This window comes from Cyprinus carpio, chromosome B6 (assembly GCF_018340385.1).
Source record: "Cyprinus carpio isolate SPL01 chromosome B6, ASM1834038v1, whole genome shotgun sequence".
Taxonomy (NCBI): Eukaryota; Metazoa; Chordata; class Actinopteri; order Cypriniformes; family Cyprinidae; genus Cyprinus; species Cyprinus carpio.
Genome location: NC_056602.1, coordinates 24953266 through 24973403, shown reverse-complemented (window position 1 = coordinate 24973403; position 20138 = coordinate 24953266). Strand labels below are relative to the sequence as shown.

General features: G+C 35.2%; 1 protein-coding gene across 1 annotated transcript in view; it reads left to right on the top strand.

The window, feature by feature from the left end:
• The first annotated feature begins 10727 nt into the window (after positions 1-10727).
• The window catches only part of LOC109091565 (rap1 GTPase-activating protein 1-like), a 68186-nt gene continuing 58775 nt past the window's right edge, over positions 10728-20138 (top strand). Inside the window, exon 1 of the mRNA XM_042726457.1 lies at positions 10728-10971. The gene's annotated coding sequence lies outside the window, so the exon portion shown is untranslated. The remainder of the gene's footprint in view (positions 10972-20138) is intronic.

Below are 20138 nucleotides of genomic sequence, written 5' to 3'. Positions count from 1 at the left end.
GATTTTGCCAGTTTTGGTGAAAAATACGCCATAAACACTTTTTAATATAGGCTACATATATTTGTATAAAATATTATATTGTTTTATAGTGTTATATTTGTTATGCCATTGCTTTTACAAAACGAAATTTAAATAGAAATTATTAAAATAATGATGAAATGCTTCAGATTCATCTTTGACCTTTTGGTCTATATGTATCTCTTGAATATCATTTTTTACTAAAAACTTTACTTTGGTAAGCTTCCTTTACACACACACACACACACACACACACACACACACACACACACACACACACACACACACACACAAATATATAGGCTATATAAGGAATAATGTTTTATAATTATATATATATATATATATAAAAAAATCCTGTTTATCACAGTTTCCAAAAAACTGTACACCTGCTTTCAACACTGATAAATAATAATAAGTAAATATTTCTTGAGGATCAGCATATTGATTAGAATAATTTCTGAAGGATCATTTGACTCTGAACACTGGAGTAATGATGCTGAAAATTCATTGTTGTCATCATAGGAATAAATTAAAACATTTATTTTTAATTGTTATATTTTATTTATATATTATATTTTTATTTTTTACCAAATAAGAGCAGCCTTGGTGAGCATAAGAAACTTTTACAAAATTAGAAATACTTTTACAACCCACATTTTGGAAAGGTGGTATTTATTATTTCTTTACATACAGAAGATGGCGCCATCGAGCCTTGTTAAGCCTGAACTGTCTAGTGGACCGTGCACGAATTCACGAAACTATAATCAAATTCATTTAAATCATACTCTGCATTTGTTTGCCCGTGTCAACCACTTTCAACAGCTGTCTGTCCACCTGTCAAATCTCATTCTTCCTTCAAGTTATTGATGGAGCTTTAACTCAGCCAGCATCGAAACGCATTTGCCTTCCTATTCATTCAAATTCAAAGGATGTTTAACTAAACATTATATTAAACACACACTCACACTGAAAAAAATGGTTATAGGCCTACTTAAAAAAAAAACAAAAAAAAAAAAAATTTGCTCCAGCTGAATATAGAAACCTTCTTTCAGCACAGACCAAGCATATTCTCATGTCATTGGCCTTCTGCTTTAGATTCAACAAATACTTCGCTACTTCGGCTGTGACGACACAAGCATTGTGAAAGAGGTTTTTGCTACAGCCAGACGCACAGACAGGGTTAATGGATTTGGAGCATTGCTGCCATCAAGTACAATAGAATTTGTACCCCTCTCAGTGAGTCAGTGGGGGTTAACTGAGAGCTATAAACTCTGATGTGGTCTACAGAGATTGGATGAATGTTTAAAATGTCACATGTGCCTCAAACTGTGTTCACCTTGAAGGACACATTCTAATCAATAGTAGCCTACATCCTTAAGGGCTTATCTTATCCTTATCTTTGCATTAAGAACCAATTTTAATTTAACCGTGTCTGATTAATGAGACATTAACAGCTTGACAAAGACCCTCAGCTACTAGCCTACAATACAATAAATACGTACAGCATTGCTCACAAGTTATATAAAATTTGCTACTTGCTATTGCTATTCATATTAAATTATATTAGAGGGGAGGGGCTTTCTCATGCTAGAGAGCATTTAGTTGGACAAAAAAATGTTATTATTTTATTAGTAATTCTGGTCCATTTTGCTGGAAGAGGACATTATAAAATGTATAAAATGCAGACACATAACTAAAATCCATAAAATTGTCATGTTAATTTTAAGATTGCAGTGCAGTAAGCTTACAATCTCTGTTACCAATCTGTGCACCTTGATTAATTAAGTAAGGCGACATGTGGTGATCATTTATTTCCTGCCTGCTCTGTAGATTACATTGCTTTATCAGACCCAGATGTTTTGCTCAAGGACACAGATATGCACTGAAAGTAATGTCAGGCCCAACTGTAACTGAAAATTTGATTATTTTATCACTTATGCAAGGTACAATCACATAAAGGTCATCTGGAATGAAAAGCAGATGAAGAATGTGAGGAAATGAGAAGCACTTCCCAAAATTTGATTTTTAGTGCCTTTCTGTTGTTGCCAAGGAAACCAGTTGCACGTGTGTGTGTGTGCGTGTGTGTGTGTGTGTGTGTGTGTGTGTGTGTGTGTGTGTGTGTACATGTGTGTCAGTGTATAGTTTGTGTATAGCAGCTATATCACATAATCAAAAGAAAGACTACTCAATTAGCTCTTTTTGTCTCTCATACACAGATGCACATGAAAATGAGGATGAAAAAAAAATCCTAACTGAGTACCCAGACTCAGAAGACCTCAAAAGGTTTTAAAGCTTTTGTACAGGACACTCTTCATTCGAATTCAGCCTGTTGGTGATTTATTCATTATTCGGAAAGCAAGTCCGAATGATGAAGCAGTTTTTCAATTGTATGTGAAAAGTAATCAAGCTCACTTGTGCATAACAACCTTAAAGGTCCTTAATAAGATGTGGAACACCGACTTCTGATGCATATGGATTTGTCTGAACATGTGTCAGGAGCTGAGAACAAAGAGGAAAAAACACAGTTTGTCATCAGTTGGTAACACAACACTGACCAGTGCAACTATTTTAGTTGGCTGGCTTATTGCTTATTGTACTGTTATTAAAAAATAAAAATACTATTATAACTGTGTAAGCTAAATGATAAAAGCTGATTTTTTTTATTTTATTATTTTAAATATTTTTTATTTTAATAAAAATAACATAATATTTAATTGACATTTAATATAAAAAATATTAAAAATATCTATTAATATTTTTACGTTTTAATATGTGATTAATTTCCCATTTTAAAAAGTATTTCTAAAATATGCTGTTGACAATGCTTCTTTAACTATATTTGATAATCAAATATAAATCAAATTTCCTTAACAAATTGTGGAGCTCTAACTATACCTATAGGAAGAGGTAATAATTGAAATTCATGACAGATTTTAGCCTATTTTTTTTAAAAAGTGTTGTTAGTAGTATTATACGTGTTTTTTTTTGTTGTGTGTTGTGTAGTAATATTATGACTAATCACTTTATGACTTTATTACATATCATTTCCACTCTCTTTCACTTTAAATTTAAATTCCCAACTGAAATGTAAATTCTGAATTGTGAAGAATACCATTTTTTTCAACTACTTCTGTTTATGCAGCTGCTTAACTGCTTCTCAGGGAATCATTTCATGCATTACAATTACAAGCACTTTAGCTTTCTATTATATAATAATTTAGCTTTCAGATTATCAACGCTATACTTTGCTGTATTAATGTTTTCATGTTCACAAAGTAGGCCTTAAAAGGCCCTTTGACACCAATAATTATAGGGTATGAGACTACCACAATAAGATGTTAATAAAGCTTAAAATGTATTATAGTATTGTTCTAAAGTGTATTTTAGGGGGTCTATGTGCTCTATATTTGTCAAGAGACTTGTTTATGTAATTATTTGTGTGTGTGACAAGGGAAATGCAAATATATGGTTTTCAGACTGATTGCATCTTTTCACGGCAGAGTGATTGCGTGACAGAAATATTTTATCTCCAAAACAGAAAATTGTATATGGATTGCTGACTTCCTGTGTAACAAATTATGCAATATAGCTGTCATAAATGGCTCCTCACAATTGCTTGGCAAACTAGAAAGATTGCCTGTCATTAGGCTGATCACCAGAATGACAGTACAGACTCTGTTGGAAAGGGCTCTAGAGAGAAAGAGAGGGAGGGAAAATATGAGGGAAGTGAGGGATACAGAATGCCAACCGGAGAAAAATAAGCAGGCCAAATGGGAAAGACAGAAAACAGATTAATTATTCATCAGTACTCTGAACCTGGTGCAGTCCCTGTGGGGGGATGTAGTATTAAAATATAGTGCCATGCTGTCATGTGTTTCCTTTCAGCCTGAATTCCCCATCGCGCTCAACCCTTGACCCAAAGCGTGCTAAGATTAGTAGTATTTGAGCTCTTAAACGCTAGCCCAAAGGACCCCTTCGTCCATGCAACGAGAGGCTGTCTTTAATTCCTGCATGGTCCTCCACTTCAGAAGATTAATACCTGGCTTAAACGCACCCAAATATTTTGATACAGAGAAGCAATATGTAGGATCAGCTTCTGCTCCAAAGGCTTATATCTGGAAATGAATGGGCCACTGCATTTATTTTCAAACACTCAGACAGAACTGCAGCACAAAAGAAACACTTTCATTTTTTGTCTGCTTGTAATGATGATAATGCTGTCTGGAAACCACTTGTGTATGTCAGTAGAATTTGTACTACAGAATAATGTGAAAACTTTCTGTATTGCTTTACTTTGATATAACTGATATGAAAAGCACTAAACTTGCAGCAGTCTATTTTAAATCATGTTTTGTTCATCCTGATTTAGTTAGATTTATAAATGCTTACAACTGTTATGACGTGCTATTAGGTGTGTAGAAATGTAAAGAGACATTTTTATTGGATTTAAAAAAGTTTTGTTGGTATAAATTCAAGTGTTTAGTTTGATTCAGTGATGCTAAATTATATTTTATTTCAAATATAACCTGTTAATTTAGATTTAATTTAGATGACCATTATTAGGTTTTTATTGATGAATTACTTTCCCCATTATTTCTCACATATATTTTTTTTAAATATTGTGCATTATTATTATTGCTATCATTAGTAGTAGTAGTAGTAGTAAAATTTAAATTATGATGAAAATAATTATTTGAGTATATTTTTAAATCATTTTATTTACATTTAAATTATTTTAAATTTATTTGATCATAGTTAGATGCTATTTTGTATCATTTTTATAATTCTTTTCAATGTAACATTTAAAATAGTTTTTTTAGTATTATTTTATTTAAATCGAAATTGTTTACATTTATTTTTTATAACTAAGATGGAAATCAGTTTCTTTCTTGTTTATCCAAGTCTGGAAAAGTTATAGATTGGACAAAACACCAAATCTTGTTAACAGCTTTCTCGTTATGTTAACATGGTATCCTGTCGTTTCTATGGAGATGAGAGTGTGATAAACGCAGTCTGTCTTTCTGATTCATCTGTCCATTTGTTTATCCTCCTGTCATTCAACATGTACAAACACTCACTTACACACAGAAAGCCTTTCAACCTTTTAGTTGAGATCAGCCCATAATTATTCGTTTTTGTAGTCAGTTTAATTATGATTCAAGAGTGACAAAGAATTGTTATTGCATTTTTATCCATTTTTTTCATCTCACTTCTATTGTTGCATTTACAAGAACTGCACACATATACATCCTGCCCTCCCCCTAAAACTCTGCAGTTCAGTAGATCAGATTGTATTGATCAGTAGGGTTAACAGTCCAGAGAAAGCAGCTCTCTCCCACATTGTCAGGCTGTCTATGTGTGTAAAATTTATCTCTGCACATTATCCTCCCGCAGGAGTGCAGGGTTGTTTTTTTTTATCTCCATCGAAGTGCTGCCCACTTCAGACACTTCACAAACACTGATGTCTCTTTCCACAGGGCTCTAAACCAGCTTGAACCAGCCCCCACCAACCTCAAAATCCTCTCAAATCATTATTCAGCAGGTATTTCATTGTACTGTACATTATGTAAAAAAGCGATGAAGCTGACTCAAGATAAAATGTGATGCAAGAGACCAAGGAAAAGACATGGGCTGAGTGCTCTAAAGAAGGTTTTGAAGTAGATTCCAAGTTGCTAGTGGTCCTGATGTCCACTAGAAAAGTTATAATGTGAGTTTGTCTTGCACGTTAGGATTTTTTTCCAAGAAATTAGTGAGCTGCCTAACTTTGTAAGGCATCATATGATTGTAGATTGCAAAAAAAAAGCAAGTCCCAGAATGCACTGTAATAAGTTCAAATATATAAATAAAATGTATACAGTATTTATATTATGTAACAGCTTAGTAACATGCTAAAGCCAGACTTATGCGTGTCATGTACTGTATGAATCATGAAGTTTTTTCAAAAGTAGTGTGACCGAAACCGGACACTTTTGCGGTTCCATTTCCAGTTTCGTTAATGTTTTTTTCATGTGTGTTCTTCCTCTGATGCAGAAGAAACATTGTACTACTGTACTTATTTTGGCACTAATTCTGAATCTACAGCATGATAAATGTGCAATTTTAGCATTTTTAATATATAGTTAAATGTACACTCTCTCTCTAAAAAGAATGTCTATTAAAATCTGTGAAAACAACTTTTGCAAGAATTTAAAAAAAAATTTTTATTATTAAAATAAATATCTCATCGTTTGGCAATGGGATTTTTCCAAATATTTAGAAATAACTTTTGGCAAAAAAAAAAAAAAAATGTATGAAACCGGAAAGATTCCCATCCCTATTTCCTCAAAAGAGTCATTCTGAATGCTTACTGCACTATTCTTGTTGGAACCATTGATGATTCCTTGTCAAAAGGTTAAGACAACATCCTAGAAGTGTGACTCACAGAGACATCATTATGTGTCCCCCTCTCTCTCACTCTGTTCAGTAACAGCTCCACTAACAAGCAGGCTTGGTGTAGATTCAGGTCACAATGACTATAGTGCATCCCCTCGATTATTGCACGCTGATGTGACCATGCTCTGGGACTGAAGGTCATTACCTCTACTGGAGCTTTTTTCACTGGCCCAATTATCTCATTTTGAAACTAAAGTGGGCTCTTATGTTCCTGCAGTGCATTCTGGGTCACTGTATAGTGTGTGCTCTCTAGAGCCTGTGAACAATTTAACCACCTCCAGATTGTATGAAATAAGATGAGAAAGTAAAGTATATAGCTCATGGATTTTACACAGTGTCAAATGCTTTCATCTGTGCTTCCACACAGTTCACATCGTATGCTTCAAATGCACATGCTTTAGCTGACAAGGAATAGAGTGTAAATGCCTAAATGTAAATGTATTGGTTAAATCAAAATTTTTCAAAATTTTCAAAGTATTATACTTTGGAACTTACCTTTCATTCACCGTTTGTGCTACAGACATGAATGAGGTGCTAAATTATATGGTTTGTTGAGGAGAAAGGTATTGTTACTTTTGAAAGCAATCAGACTAGCCATTTTGACTGACAAAAAAAAAAAAAGTGAAAAAATACCAGACTCAGGATGAAGAATCTCACCCTTATCTATAAGAGAGAGCAGGAGGAGGTTTCTCTAAGAGTAACCATCAAAACAGAATAGACTAGCTACCGCATAAAAACATGATAAAAACAACGTCAGTGAGTTTTGCATTTCTGCTTTTCTCCCTCTTGCTTTTTTTTAAGTCATAAATGATTGTGACCTTTAAAGGAGTCATTCACTTGATATTTACAGTGAGGTGGGCAATCAGTCAGGCTCAAACTCAGGTGAAACATCCCCACTGTGACCCCCCACACACACACCATGTGTTCTATCATTCCAGTCCTCACTGATGCCTTCTGCTACAATAAAAGGATTCATAAATATCTTTGGGCAAAATATATCCAGAATTTATTGAAGGATTGGCGGTCAGGTGCACACTGGAAAGCAGACAAATTTCTCTCTGTGCACATTTAAAGACTCCTGATTTGTTGTCCTGGTCAATTAGGTGCATCAATGACAAAAATTTTCTTTCTTTCTTTCTTTCTTTTTTTTTTTTTTTTAATATTTAGCAGACTTTTTAAAATCCAAAGTGATACGTTGCATTTGAAGTACTGGGAATCAGTGCATGCATTCCCTGGGAATCAAACCCATGACCTTGGTGTTGCTAGCACCAGAAATATGTTCTAACAACGTTTTTATCATGTTCCCATTAAGCTATTAAAAGTATTTTTTTTCTTCTGAATGTTCTCTGCATTTTTTTATTTCTTGGTTATGCAAACACTAGAGAAAACATTAAGGGAATGTTTCATTTTATCATTTTGCTAACATTACGAATACCTTTAAGTGTTCTTTAAAACAAGTAGTAAGTAATAGCATTTAAAAAAACATTAGACAAATGTCCATCTAAAACTTTTTAGAAAAAACTTCCATGATTGATATGACATATTTGTGCAAATATTTTGCATGCATTATTAAAAACCAGGCAAATTTGAACATACATTCTATTGATGTTACTAGAAGATGTTTATTCATAATTTTGGGCGAACATTGCCAGAACATTTCCCAGCTAACACACAATGTAGCAGTCATGTAATTTATTGGTACTTTTTGGTAGTTTCATTAGTTAATTGACAACGTAACTATGCATCATAATTTCATTGCTATCAAATTACCAACTCATTAGTACAAACTCCAAGAATGTTTCAGTTCACTTTGGTAATTGGCAACGTAACCTCAACATTGTGTGCCTGCAGTTTCATTACCATTATATTACCAACTAACAACATTTGCCAGTACAGCCTCAGAAGGTTATCAAATAACGAAAAATGTTCCAGTTTCTGTACATATGATATTCGTAATACTTTGATAATTTCATGACTTATTGGCAAAGTAACTGCAGCATCACAGGTCCATAATTTCATTGCCATCAAAATCCACATTCTTTTCATGTGTTCTGATATCCAGAGTTATAGTCTAAGTTCTGTGAAAGTTCCTTAGTATGTGAGATCATTGCGCTACAGTAATGTTACATGTTGAAAAAAAAGGTATATGATTTACTTTCAATTTTATTTTACAGTGTTGTTTAGACTTATGACAGGGTGACAAGCTTCAGTCTTGAATGCCTTTGACATATTATAATACACATTGCAGAGTAGTGATTGATTGTTGACATTGATCATTTTGAGAGCTTCACTGCTCAACTTGCATAAGCAATCATTTACTGAGCTCTTGAACGATTGAATTTCCCCACTTATGCCTCTGTTTATTTCTGTAGTCTCCTCTCCACAGCGTGTATTCATTGCTTTGTTTTCCTAGAGCTGCTCTCAGCTGCAAACTCCATCTTGCAGGCACCTATTGATCTAGATCTTACTATGATTAGAAATCTGGACCAGGCTGCCTACACACTGCTCCAAAATTACCTGTGTGTGTGGGAGCACACAGGAGGTGGCAGACTGCCAAAGAGATACATGAAAACTCACAGATTGTGAAAGAGCATACGTCTTTATTGCTGGCAGTTGTTCGGTGCTGGTTGGATGGTCGGTTTATCGGTTGACCAGATATTTTGGGGAAGCTCTGAGCTCTTTGTTAGATCCTCAACACACCTACAGTATAACTACACAATATAGCTACACACACTAAAAATACACACGCTTGAAATGAAGACTAACAAATGCTGGTGCGGAGGATGCTGCAGGGCAGATATCTCTGTGGAATCCAGTTGAGAGTAAAATCCTGGATTTGTTCTGTCTCTTGGCAAAACCAGTGGTGCTATTTTTCACGAGCCGGCTGCACAACTGGACAAAGGTGCACACATTAGTGTAGACTTTGCAAATGTTATTCATGGCATGCACCTTTGTTCTTTTTCTCTTCTGTTGGTTTTAAATTTACCCAGAACCGAACAACCCTAGTAATTATGCTTCAATTAGGCTGGCAGTAAAGCTCACTAATTGGTGCCACAACATGAGCAGAGATTTCATTGCCGGAGGCTCTTTTGCATGTATTTAACAGTCAAAGAGACAGTCAGCAGGATTTTTTTTCTAATACAGGGTCTCCCATTTCTGTGTAAAAATTGCTCAGAATGTGTCATACAGGCAGCGACCGATGGCTTTGGCAGAGATGACAACGGCAAAGCCATTAATAACGGGTTTCTGTGTGCGGTAGTTAACAGCCTTTTAGCTGTTGCTCGATGGACCACGAGTTGGTGAGAACATAATTATACATCAGAGTGAGTGGCTTCCTCATGGGTTAAAAAATGTGTTAGGGACTATGAGAGTGAACTATAAATGGTTCTTGTGTTTGGAAACATTCACATTGTAATGAGAGAACTGTGAGTTATTGCTAATGGTTTTTGTGTAAATTCATTTGAAGGGATTCACTTGAAAATCCATGTTAATACAATCTTTGCATTCATGTGTAAAAAATGTGTCTAATTTTCTGCATTAATTTAGATTTAACTACTTTTTACGAAAAGCTCAAATGGTGTAACCATCAAGTAAACACTTAAATACTGTCCATTTTAAGTTAAGTGAATTTTCCTTTTTTTAGTAAATTTACTTAAATACTGCACTGAAAATTATTTTCAAATAATCTTCAAGAAACCATTTTTACTGTCAAAAGACAGCAAAATGGATTTCTGCATGTTAGTTAAAAGCCACACTGACTTTGCATATTTCAAGACAAAACTGTTTCTTTTTTTTAGTTTTTTATTTTAGTAGGATTTTATTTATTTATTTTTGCAATATCCAGTCTTTCACAAACAATGTAGGCAATAATACATATATATTTTTTAAAATGTTAAAAGATAATATAAAGGACGGTACATTTTTGTGCTGTGACTGGTCACCAAGTTTCTTATTATTTTTATTAATTAATTAATTAATTAAATTATTTATTTATTATTTTTATTATTATTATTATTTATGTATGCATTTCACTAAAATAGTATTGCAGTGTTACAAATTAATTAAAACAAGTTTAAATATTCAATTCAGTCTCGCAATTAATATGATAATTAAAATATGCATATACAAGACTAAAATGTATACATAAAAAATATTTTTATATACCCCAGAGTATATTTCAAAATCTTCATCAGATTGGAAAATGTGCTCATTGTGCTGTCCGCGTGTAATGAGACAGTGAGGAGTGATGATCACGTGACGCGGGCGTTCTGTACTGTAGTCTCAGCTTGTTTCTTTGAAAGGAGAAACGCGCCGCATTCATTCCTCACTCTCATCATCTCTGTCTGAGGGGACAGAGCTCAAAATATTTTCTTTATTTGCACTACTGTTCACCAAGAAACCTAGGCAACGGTTCGTTTTTTCACCACTATTTCGCCCAGCAACATTAGAAACGCCAACCTTGCTTCGAAGACTACACCTGTCCCAGCATCATCTGAGTGAGATTCCGCACAACTACTGGTAATCCGCATTACTTTATGATGCTTTATACGTCTTTTATGCATCGATGTGAAAGTTGCATGCTTTATCTTAAATGCCACATCATATTATACGTGTTATGTGAATTAACTACTGTGCATGTCATCAAGCTGCCCAATTTGTCTTGTATCCAAAAGCGCTTGATAACAACTTAAAATGCTTCCCCAGATTTTCCTTTTCCGAGCTTAATTTTGTCTTTCATTATTGAATTCGGACACCCGGTTGGTTGTTGCAGCAAAGCTTCTTTGTTCCAGGTGTATGTGTGAATAGTCGAATCGAGTAGCTTGCCATTAAAAATGAACCATGCTGCTTTTTGTGGACAGAGATGAGAGGAATTTTGAGAGACACGCTCAGAAAACATCTCAACAAGCTTGCTGTTCTGAGCCTGCCTTTGTGATTCAGTCAAGTCCACCTCTGCTGTATTATAAGGGTTCAAACTGTGATGCTTTTCCAATGTGTTGAGAAAGGAGTATTAATCTTTTTTTTTTTTTTTTTTTTTTTTTTACCTCGTGTTGTTTCTTTTTTCTGTGGCCCACAAAATAAAATGTTTTGCAAAATGCCCGAACTGCTTTTTTTCCATATAATAAAAGTAATTGGTGCTGTCAAGCTCCAAAAAGTACACAAAGAACTACAGTATAAATGCGCCTTTAAAATACCATAGTATGTGATTGACCAGTGATGCCAAATATAATTTATCACATTTCTCTTGTTTTGAATGAACTTTAAATCCAACGATTAAGAAGTTTTTCAGCCAATGAGAACAAATTCTGACTCTTTTTCTGACAGAGCAATGTGTGAGGACAGAAGGCTTGGAATATAGTGGAATACAGATGACTTTTGTGGTGCTACCCCGGCCGCCGCAACATAAATGGCTGCCCACTGCTCTGGGTGTGTGTTCACGGTGTGTGTGTGTTCACTGCTGTGTGCACTTTGGATGGGTTAAATGCAGAGCACGAATTCTGAGTATGGGTCACCATACTTGGCTGTATGTCACGTCACTTTCACTTTCACTTTTTTGGAGCTTGATTAGAGCAGCTTATGTGTTCAATTTAAGAAAAAAATCATTTGGGGTTTGGAATGAGAGAGGTTCAATATTTGGGTGAATTAATTCTCTAAAAATTATTTTGTGGTGTAAACCAATTCATATTGGCTTACAGCATTATTATTTTGCTACCTGCAGCTTTACTTCTGTAAGTCACTGCTGTTAACAGCAGTTCACACAAATCCATTATAAAAGGATTTCTGAGCTTTTCTAAACACTGTCACTAGCCTTTCACTAACCACCTTTTACATTTTATAAAGTGTCTGAATCTTAGTTGAGCCTGTAGTGGGACGTATGAACAGTTTGTCCAATGGTCTGGTTCTTCCACCCTGTTATCGCCCGTGTTCCACCCTCCCGTCTGTCCCCTCAGCATCTCTTATCTGCTTCCCCCATTCCTCTCGCTCTCCCTCGCTCGCGATCTTACTCTCTCACCTTCACCATCTCTCTCTCTTACTCTTCTATCACGCTCTTTCATCCTCCCCTCTCCCTCCTGTTTCTTCCCCCGCTCTCTTTCTTTAACACGCTTCACCCCTCTGCTTTCCCCGCCTGTGGCTAACATTATTCTGTGGTCCGTCTGTTTAAAGAGATGGACAGATGTCGAGATGCCACGGAGGGCCAGAGTTCCTGCAGCTATTTCCTGATTGTTGGCTTTTTCCCCATCTCACAAGTCTAATGACCCCGCAGCGCTTTCCACTACAGAACAATAACACTATTAGATTAGTCAGAGCGAGTGGAGGAGTATTGACCGTTCAGTCTAGCTGCTGGCCAAGGCTAAAAGTTCAGTGCTGTTGTACGTTTTAGGCCTGGCTATAGACGAGAAATAAATGGATGAGAGGGCAAAGATGGATGAGCTGAACGGTAATTGAGCAGAATCTATGAGCAAGGGATAATGTGTGTATTTTTAAACATAGAAGGGAAATAGAGGGAACCTGAATGATGTCTTTTCAAAATCAGCCTCATGCATCTAAAATTGCTGTTCATCAATGGAATTCATTTGTTAAATCGGGTTGATGATTTTAAGAAGATCATACCATTGTAGATTACAGTACATATAATACATAATAGTTTGGGACAAGGACATGTTTTTTGAGGGCTTGAGGCAGTAAGTATTTTCAGCAAGGGCAATCAAGGCCAAGGATGTGGAGTGTACACTACGTGGAGAGAGTGAGTGGAAGAGGGAGAGTGAATGTTTCCTGCAGACCTAGAATACAACAGCAAAACCTTTTGTGATCAGAACCACTTTTAGGACTGAGACGTTCTTACAGTTCTGTGTTGTTGCAAAATTGCACCTGCTGTACTTCTTATAGCACCATCTCTGCTGTTGGACCTTGTGAAAAATTCTGTGGAATTCATTTATTACAGAAACAACAATAGCAGCTATAGCTTTGCTTTCCTGAATCAAATGCTGAACAAGGCAGAAAAATAATAGTGGTAAAGTTTTTGGTCGACTTAAGTTTTAAATGCTGCGTCGTCCTGACAAACAGCGTGTCCTGTATTTTGTCCACATAAGGACAAATGTAGTTGGTAACCTCGATGAAAGACCAGTCACAATTCAGTATGCAAATAAATGCAAGAAAGAAGACTAATTGTAATTCAGAATGCAGATATTTCAGTGACACCATGAAAGTAGAAAATTCAAACATTTAGGAGAGATTGACTTCTGTTGACCTTTAGCTACCGTTGCAAACTTGCAATGCATATTTTATGCCCAGTAATTGTTTATTCTTTATTTCTTGCACAATGATGACTAAGACATCTTTAGAATACAATAAAACATGCATTATAAAAATTTTAATAGTATTAATAACTTTTTCTTTGTTTTTCTTAAGAGAGCCACCAGCATCGAACTTGACTTGTGAATAAAAAAAAAACTGGTGGTAAAAAATCTGACTGAGATTTACAAAAACCATGTTTGAAGAAAGTACAGCATACTTTTGTACAGTCAGTGATAGAACAATTGCTTTTATCTGGGGCAGTTGTGTTAAACCTTTTCTACTGATTTTCAGAATCATTTTCAGCAGGGATTGCTTTGAATTCATTCTTTTTTAGTGCTTTGGGATTCCCAGTGCCTTTGGTTTTAAATCAAATGAGTTTATAGCTTGAGTCAGTGGGTCATGTTGTAAATAGTTTACCTTCAGGATGTTGCTAGTTTAATACAAAAACATAATTATACAATTTTTTTCAGAGTGACAAATTTATCTCCTCCAAAAGATTGAATTGGAATTGCTTTATTCCTTTTCCTTTTCATTCTAATAGAAGTAGTTTAGATTGAGATTGAAGCCCTTGCATCTGTTTGAATTTGTCGATTTGATTATATAATGATGTTGTGTTGTTAAGAGTGAGTTTTATTATAAGTGAATGCAAACTGGAGATCCTAAAAAGTAAGATGATCCCATATCTTAGTAGTTTGTGGCTTTGGTTCATGCAATGAATTGTCTAGAATCTTTGAAAATTTCTGAGTGATGCCTCCATCCAAAAATTTCTAAGTCAAAAGCAGTGTGTATTACTAGTATTAGTATTACTTATATATCATTGCTCTTTTGTTGATTTTGATTGCTTCCATTGTCCTCATTTGTAAGTCGCTTTGGATAAAAGTGTTTGCTAAATGACTAAATGTAAATGTAAATGTACTAAACTACTGACATAAAGCATACTGGAGCTTGTAGCCTTTAGGTGACACAATACGGTTTGGAGATGAGACGTGTGACCGTGCTGTGGACTAGGGCTGCACGATAAATATCGGCTGATAATTCATGCGCATCTCGTCAGTAAAGCCGGTTCTCTAATCAGCGGTAAATTCCATCAGGTGCGTGATTTCACACAGAGCAGCTGTTACTACACGGAGCCGTTGTTATCAGACAAGCTGCGCAAATCCACGCTGATAATGAACGTCGAGATGCGCATTAATTATCGGCCGATATTTATCGTGCACCCCTACTGTTGACATGAGCTGATGATGGACTGTCTACCGACCTCCAAGAAATAAGAGAACGTGGGCGGTAAAAATGATAGATTGGATAAAGCTGAGGTTATAAAAACAGTTCATATCACTTGTGCAGACAGATAGTTGGATAACACCACTGTAACTCAAGGTAACACGCGAAGGATGGGTTTCTTGTCAGTGTCCATTAAAGATAATGTGCTCTTGCCAGATTCCCAGTGTCAGGTGTCTTTGCAGTGTACAGCTAGTAATCTACAGTAAATGCCATCACTGTCATCAGAGGTTATCTGAAATCCAATTTGGTTTCACATAAGTAATTATGAAAGTTAATGTAAATAATATACAGTATAGAAATTAAATCAGGCCAATTTTTCCCATTTCTTTCACCTGCAGACAAATTTTTGAGATTCTAACATATATTTACTTTGATCCCTGCTTTAAAAAAATGTCATTGGCCTGCATTTGTGTGTGTGTGTGTGTGTGTGAGACAGAGAGAGAGAGAGAGAGAGAGATTGAGAGAGAGAGAGAGAGAAAGACTTCAGAAGGAGGGCGTTGAATATGTAATTGTCACTGGGACTAATCTCCTGAGATATTACATGGTTATTTCTTTCCTCTCTCTCTCTCTCTCTCTCTCTCGTTCTCCACTGTTGCTCCTCTGGGGGAAAAGAGACAGGCTCGGTAAAGCAGTCTATTAGTCATAGTGCTGGGGTCAGTGGGGACACCTCAAGCACAATATGAGTAATGCTTTCTCAGTGTAAAAGATTTAAACAGAGGTCCTCGGGGGGACACACCGGGCCCCTGTAGACTCCCCGGAGAAGGAGACCAGGGGTCGGGCCAAAGACCCATGTCACACTATATGTGTTGCTTTCGATTTAGAATTCTGTCTCTCAGGTTTTGTGCTTCTTTGTCTTCATTTCTCACTCTCTATGTGTAGTTTGTACTTTTATTTTTAGAAATAAAATGGGTTGCAAATGCTGTTTCATGTTGAAAAACTTTAGCATCTGAATCAGTTTCAGTGAAGGCGTTATGCAGATATGTGTCCAATAATATTGCTTACAAGTATTCTGATCCCTGCCTTGTGTGCCCGCTGATTCTGTCACTGTTTTCTCACCTCACAACATGTGCAGAATATCAGCAGCAGCTGTGTCTGTGGACGACTCCACCCCATGTTGCTACTGTTTGTGGAAATATTTTGAAGACAACAGATGCTTTGCATGTGGGGTGTTTTGCATTAGCATTAGATCTTGTGGAGGGAGAAAGTTGCAGTCCTTTGAATTGAATAAAAAATAAGTAGAATTTTAACCCTAACAAATTTCAATATATTTTTTTAAATTATGTGCTTATTATTATTATTATTATTATTATTATTATTATTATTATTATTATTATTACTGTTGTTGTTGTTGTGTCAGTGCATCTAGAAGTATGAAATGGAATAGCATACTGTAAATGCTTTGGTCTTTAGAAAAATGGCTTGTGTAACACTGTTGATGACACATTCATTGCTTTTTTTGTTGTGTCTAGAGAAAATATTTGTGATTGGCTGTGATTTGTCTCTCCAGTCATTTTAATAGTTTAACTGCAGACTGTAGTGCTGGAATGTGTGTGTGTGGGCTTGGCTGTGCTTATTTCACTGTCCGTTGGTCCAGAGCCAAAGCAAATGCATGCAAATGAGGTACAAGAATCATTGGTTGTTGGGTATGATTTAATTTTAAATTTTTTCATGTTCTTTGATTGAAACCAAAGCTTGCAGACAGTTTGAAGCAATTCGCATGGAAAAACATAATGCTTGATATATTAATTCTCATGTGAACATTTGTAAACAAAAAGAAAACCTTTTAACCAAATCACATTTTTAGTTGTTGAATTAAAAGGGCTAGTTTGAAGGAGCACCTGCCACTGAAAGAGTGGTTTTGCGAGAGCATTGTTCTGAAGGATGTTCCTGCTCGGCCTTGTTCTATAATTGCTTTTTCCATGTAATTCCAGTTGGCTATGAATTCCTTGATTTTTTTTTTTCTTTTTTTTTTCTTTAATTTGACATTCAAATTTTACTACATGTATTCTGAAAATAAGCAACACAAGCCAATATTTTCAAATAATAACTGTAAAGGAAATGGTTGAAGATTGCCTGTGTTTAGCCCAATCTCTGCATAAGTCGGATATCACAGCCTTGACATCTGCCATCTTAAGTGAGTTGGAAACAGTTATACTACTGTATACTGAGGACATTTTTTGTTTTATGAATATGCATTTCATGTTATTTGTACTCTAAAGTAACACAGTGTTTGGTTTCTCTTCTTGACAAAATTCCTGACTATTTTCCGAATATCCATACTATGGCATAACATACTTCTTCTACTATTTCTGCAGTGTGCAATATATATATTACTATAAAATAATATGAACAGCAATTTTTAACATTCTTTTTATTTAATCAGACTCTAGAGAATTAGGACATTTTTGCAAAAAAAAATTGCATAGCAAATAGGCCTAACCATTTTTATTTCTGAGATGATAACAGCTCTGCACTCTTTAAATGAAATGTCACGAGCTCACTGCATTGCATCAGTGTAGCATACTACAGTTTAAAACATTAAGTATTGCATAATACATTGTTTTGCACATAATGAAAAAATATGGTTGACAGTACACTGTACAGTATGCAGTTCCTATTGCCTTCTCACTTCTAAAAATTTTAGGTTCCTTTAGCGGGTTTTCGCAGTGAGGCCATAGAAGAATCCTTTTGGGTTCCATTTGTTTTCTGCAGAATATTTCAATAATCTGAAGAACCTTTCCCCACTAGGATCTTTTCTGCAATGGAAAGGTTCCATAGATGTTAAAGGCTCTTCGTGGAAAGAGCCTGTTATTTTGTGTATGTAGAAAGGAATCATACATATTCAATACTGCAAAATCGAGGCCGGTTGAGCATCTCTCAGATTGTGAGTTACTGTGCACAGTATTTGTACACTAGGTGTCCATACCGAAAGGACAAAATAAGCTAAAGTTAAACAGTTCTAAATGGCGTTTTGGAAGGCACAAGAGATGTTTAGAGAGGCAACATTTTAAATGTCAGTGCAGGTCAGGGCTTGACTCGTTTAGTAGTTTAGATGCTTTTAATGATACATACAGTACTGTTAAGGTGATATTGTTTTTTTTTTGAAGGTTTTTTAATTTTTTGTCAGTGATGTTGAGGGATTTAACTTTTGCAGTCTAATAGGATCAGCAATTAGTCAGTCAATTTGTTTGATGGCAGTACTTTCTGTGCTAGTTCTCAAAACTTAAATCTTCTATGAACTATAAGTCAATAAAAATATAGCCTATTCAATGACATCAAAATATGACTTACAAGGCCACTTTTGTAATTTCTGTTCATTCATTTTATTTATTTTTTATTGAATGTCCTGAATATTAAATATGCATTCTTGCATGGCTGTTTAAATCAGTTTGCAGTGTCTGTCCTTGCTGTATGTGTGTGTGTTTTTGTGTGCAGTCAGTGGTCTAGACAGTCCTGCTAAATATGCTTCAGGCGTGCTGAGACATGCTGTGGGCATGAGGTAAGACGGCCAGGGTGGGTGAGAGATGTGCTCACCCGGACACACAGACACATACGGGCCTTTAGGGTCATTATGAGTCATGGTCAAGGCAAACATGCGTAGTCAACATGTCAATCACACAACTTTCATCTTCAGCTCACCTTTAAAAATGCCAGTGTGCCAGTTCAGCATACAAAACCAACGATCTTTGGACTGTCAGATTGGCATTACGATCATTGCTACCTCTGCTATTGAAACTGCGTTCTTTTTTCATTTTAACCAATGCATGCAACAATATTGTTGCTTTATACAATACATGTAGTGTGCTTGGTGTATAGCCACTACATCTAAGCATTTCTATGCAAGACTGGATTGAATTTCTAAATGACTATGATTCAATATGCATTTGATTGCAGGAGTGGTCTGAATTGTCAAGAGGTATTAGATTAGCTAACAGCACTCCATCAGACGCCTCCTGGAACACTTCAGCTAACGGTTGCTGTTTTAACACAGCTTTTCTGAGTCACTTCTCTTTTTTTCAATATCTGTTTTGCATTATTCATTTTTGGTGTTGGATTAGAGATGGGAGATTTCCATATATAACTCTCAATTAGATTAACTCCAGTGTACCCAAGGCAGTGTTTTTAAGCTTCGTTTCAAATTTGTGTGACCAGAAATCAGACATCTATTTCTTAAAGGGATTGTTTACCCAAAAAAGACATTTTGTCATCTACACACCATCATTCATTTGAAAATTATGTTTGATATTTCCCATTGGTACAACATGAATTGTGTGTGTTTTTTTTATCTTCTATGTTTTTTTTTTTTTTTTTTGTGGCAGAGTTGTTCTGAGTCTCTTTTTTATATGACCATGGCTGACAAGCTTCAAAATTAAAGATAATTCATTTCGTGTGAGGAACAAACAAAAATGTAGTATTTTTATTTTATTTTTTTTTAAGAGAGAACTTGTATCATGCTTTTTTTCTGATAAAAATTGTGATTATAATTAAAAATGCTTAAATCTTTAGATTTGCAGTGTTTGTTTGTACGGCTGCACAATTTGGCCAAATATTTTGTTATCATGTATCAATAATAATAATAACAACAAATTATTATTATTATTATTATTATAAAAAAATAAATATTACATATAATAAGAATTATTATTATTGTTAAATTTTACTGTAAAATAAAAAAAGTTAGAATAATAATATTTTATTTTACTGTGTAACTGTAAATTGTAAACTAATATTTACTGTGTAACTGTAAACTAATTTACAAATGGCTAACTATCAGGCTTTTATTTTTACGGTTTGGGAAGATGCTAGCACATATTTTGTTTCCAAATCGATGCTTGTTGCATGCCCAAATTCCCATGTTGGACTTTTGGTTTCATTTTGATTAATCATTCTGCACTAGAAAATATCACTGTATGTGTCTATATGACATAATATTAATTTCTGTGTGAGCTGTTCCTTTTATCCCCTTAAAAGAAATCTATATGTCATTTTATAGTATGTACATGAATCCTAATCCTAAATACACTATGACATTTGCCAGAGTGATGTAGACTACAAGAAGGCTTAGCCGTGAGTGCCTGTGTGCGCACACAGTCCTGTTCCATTGAGTTAGT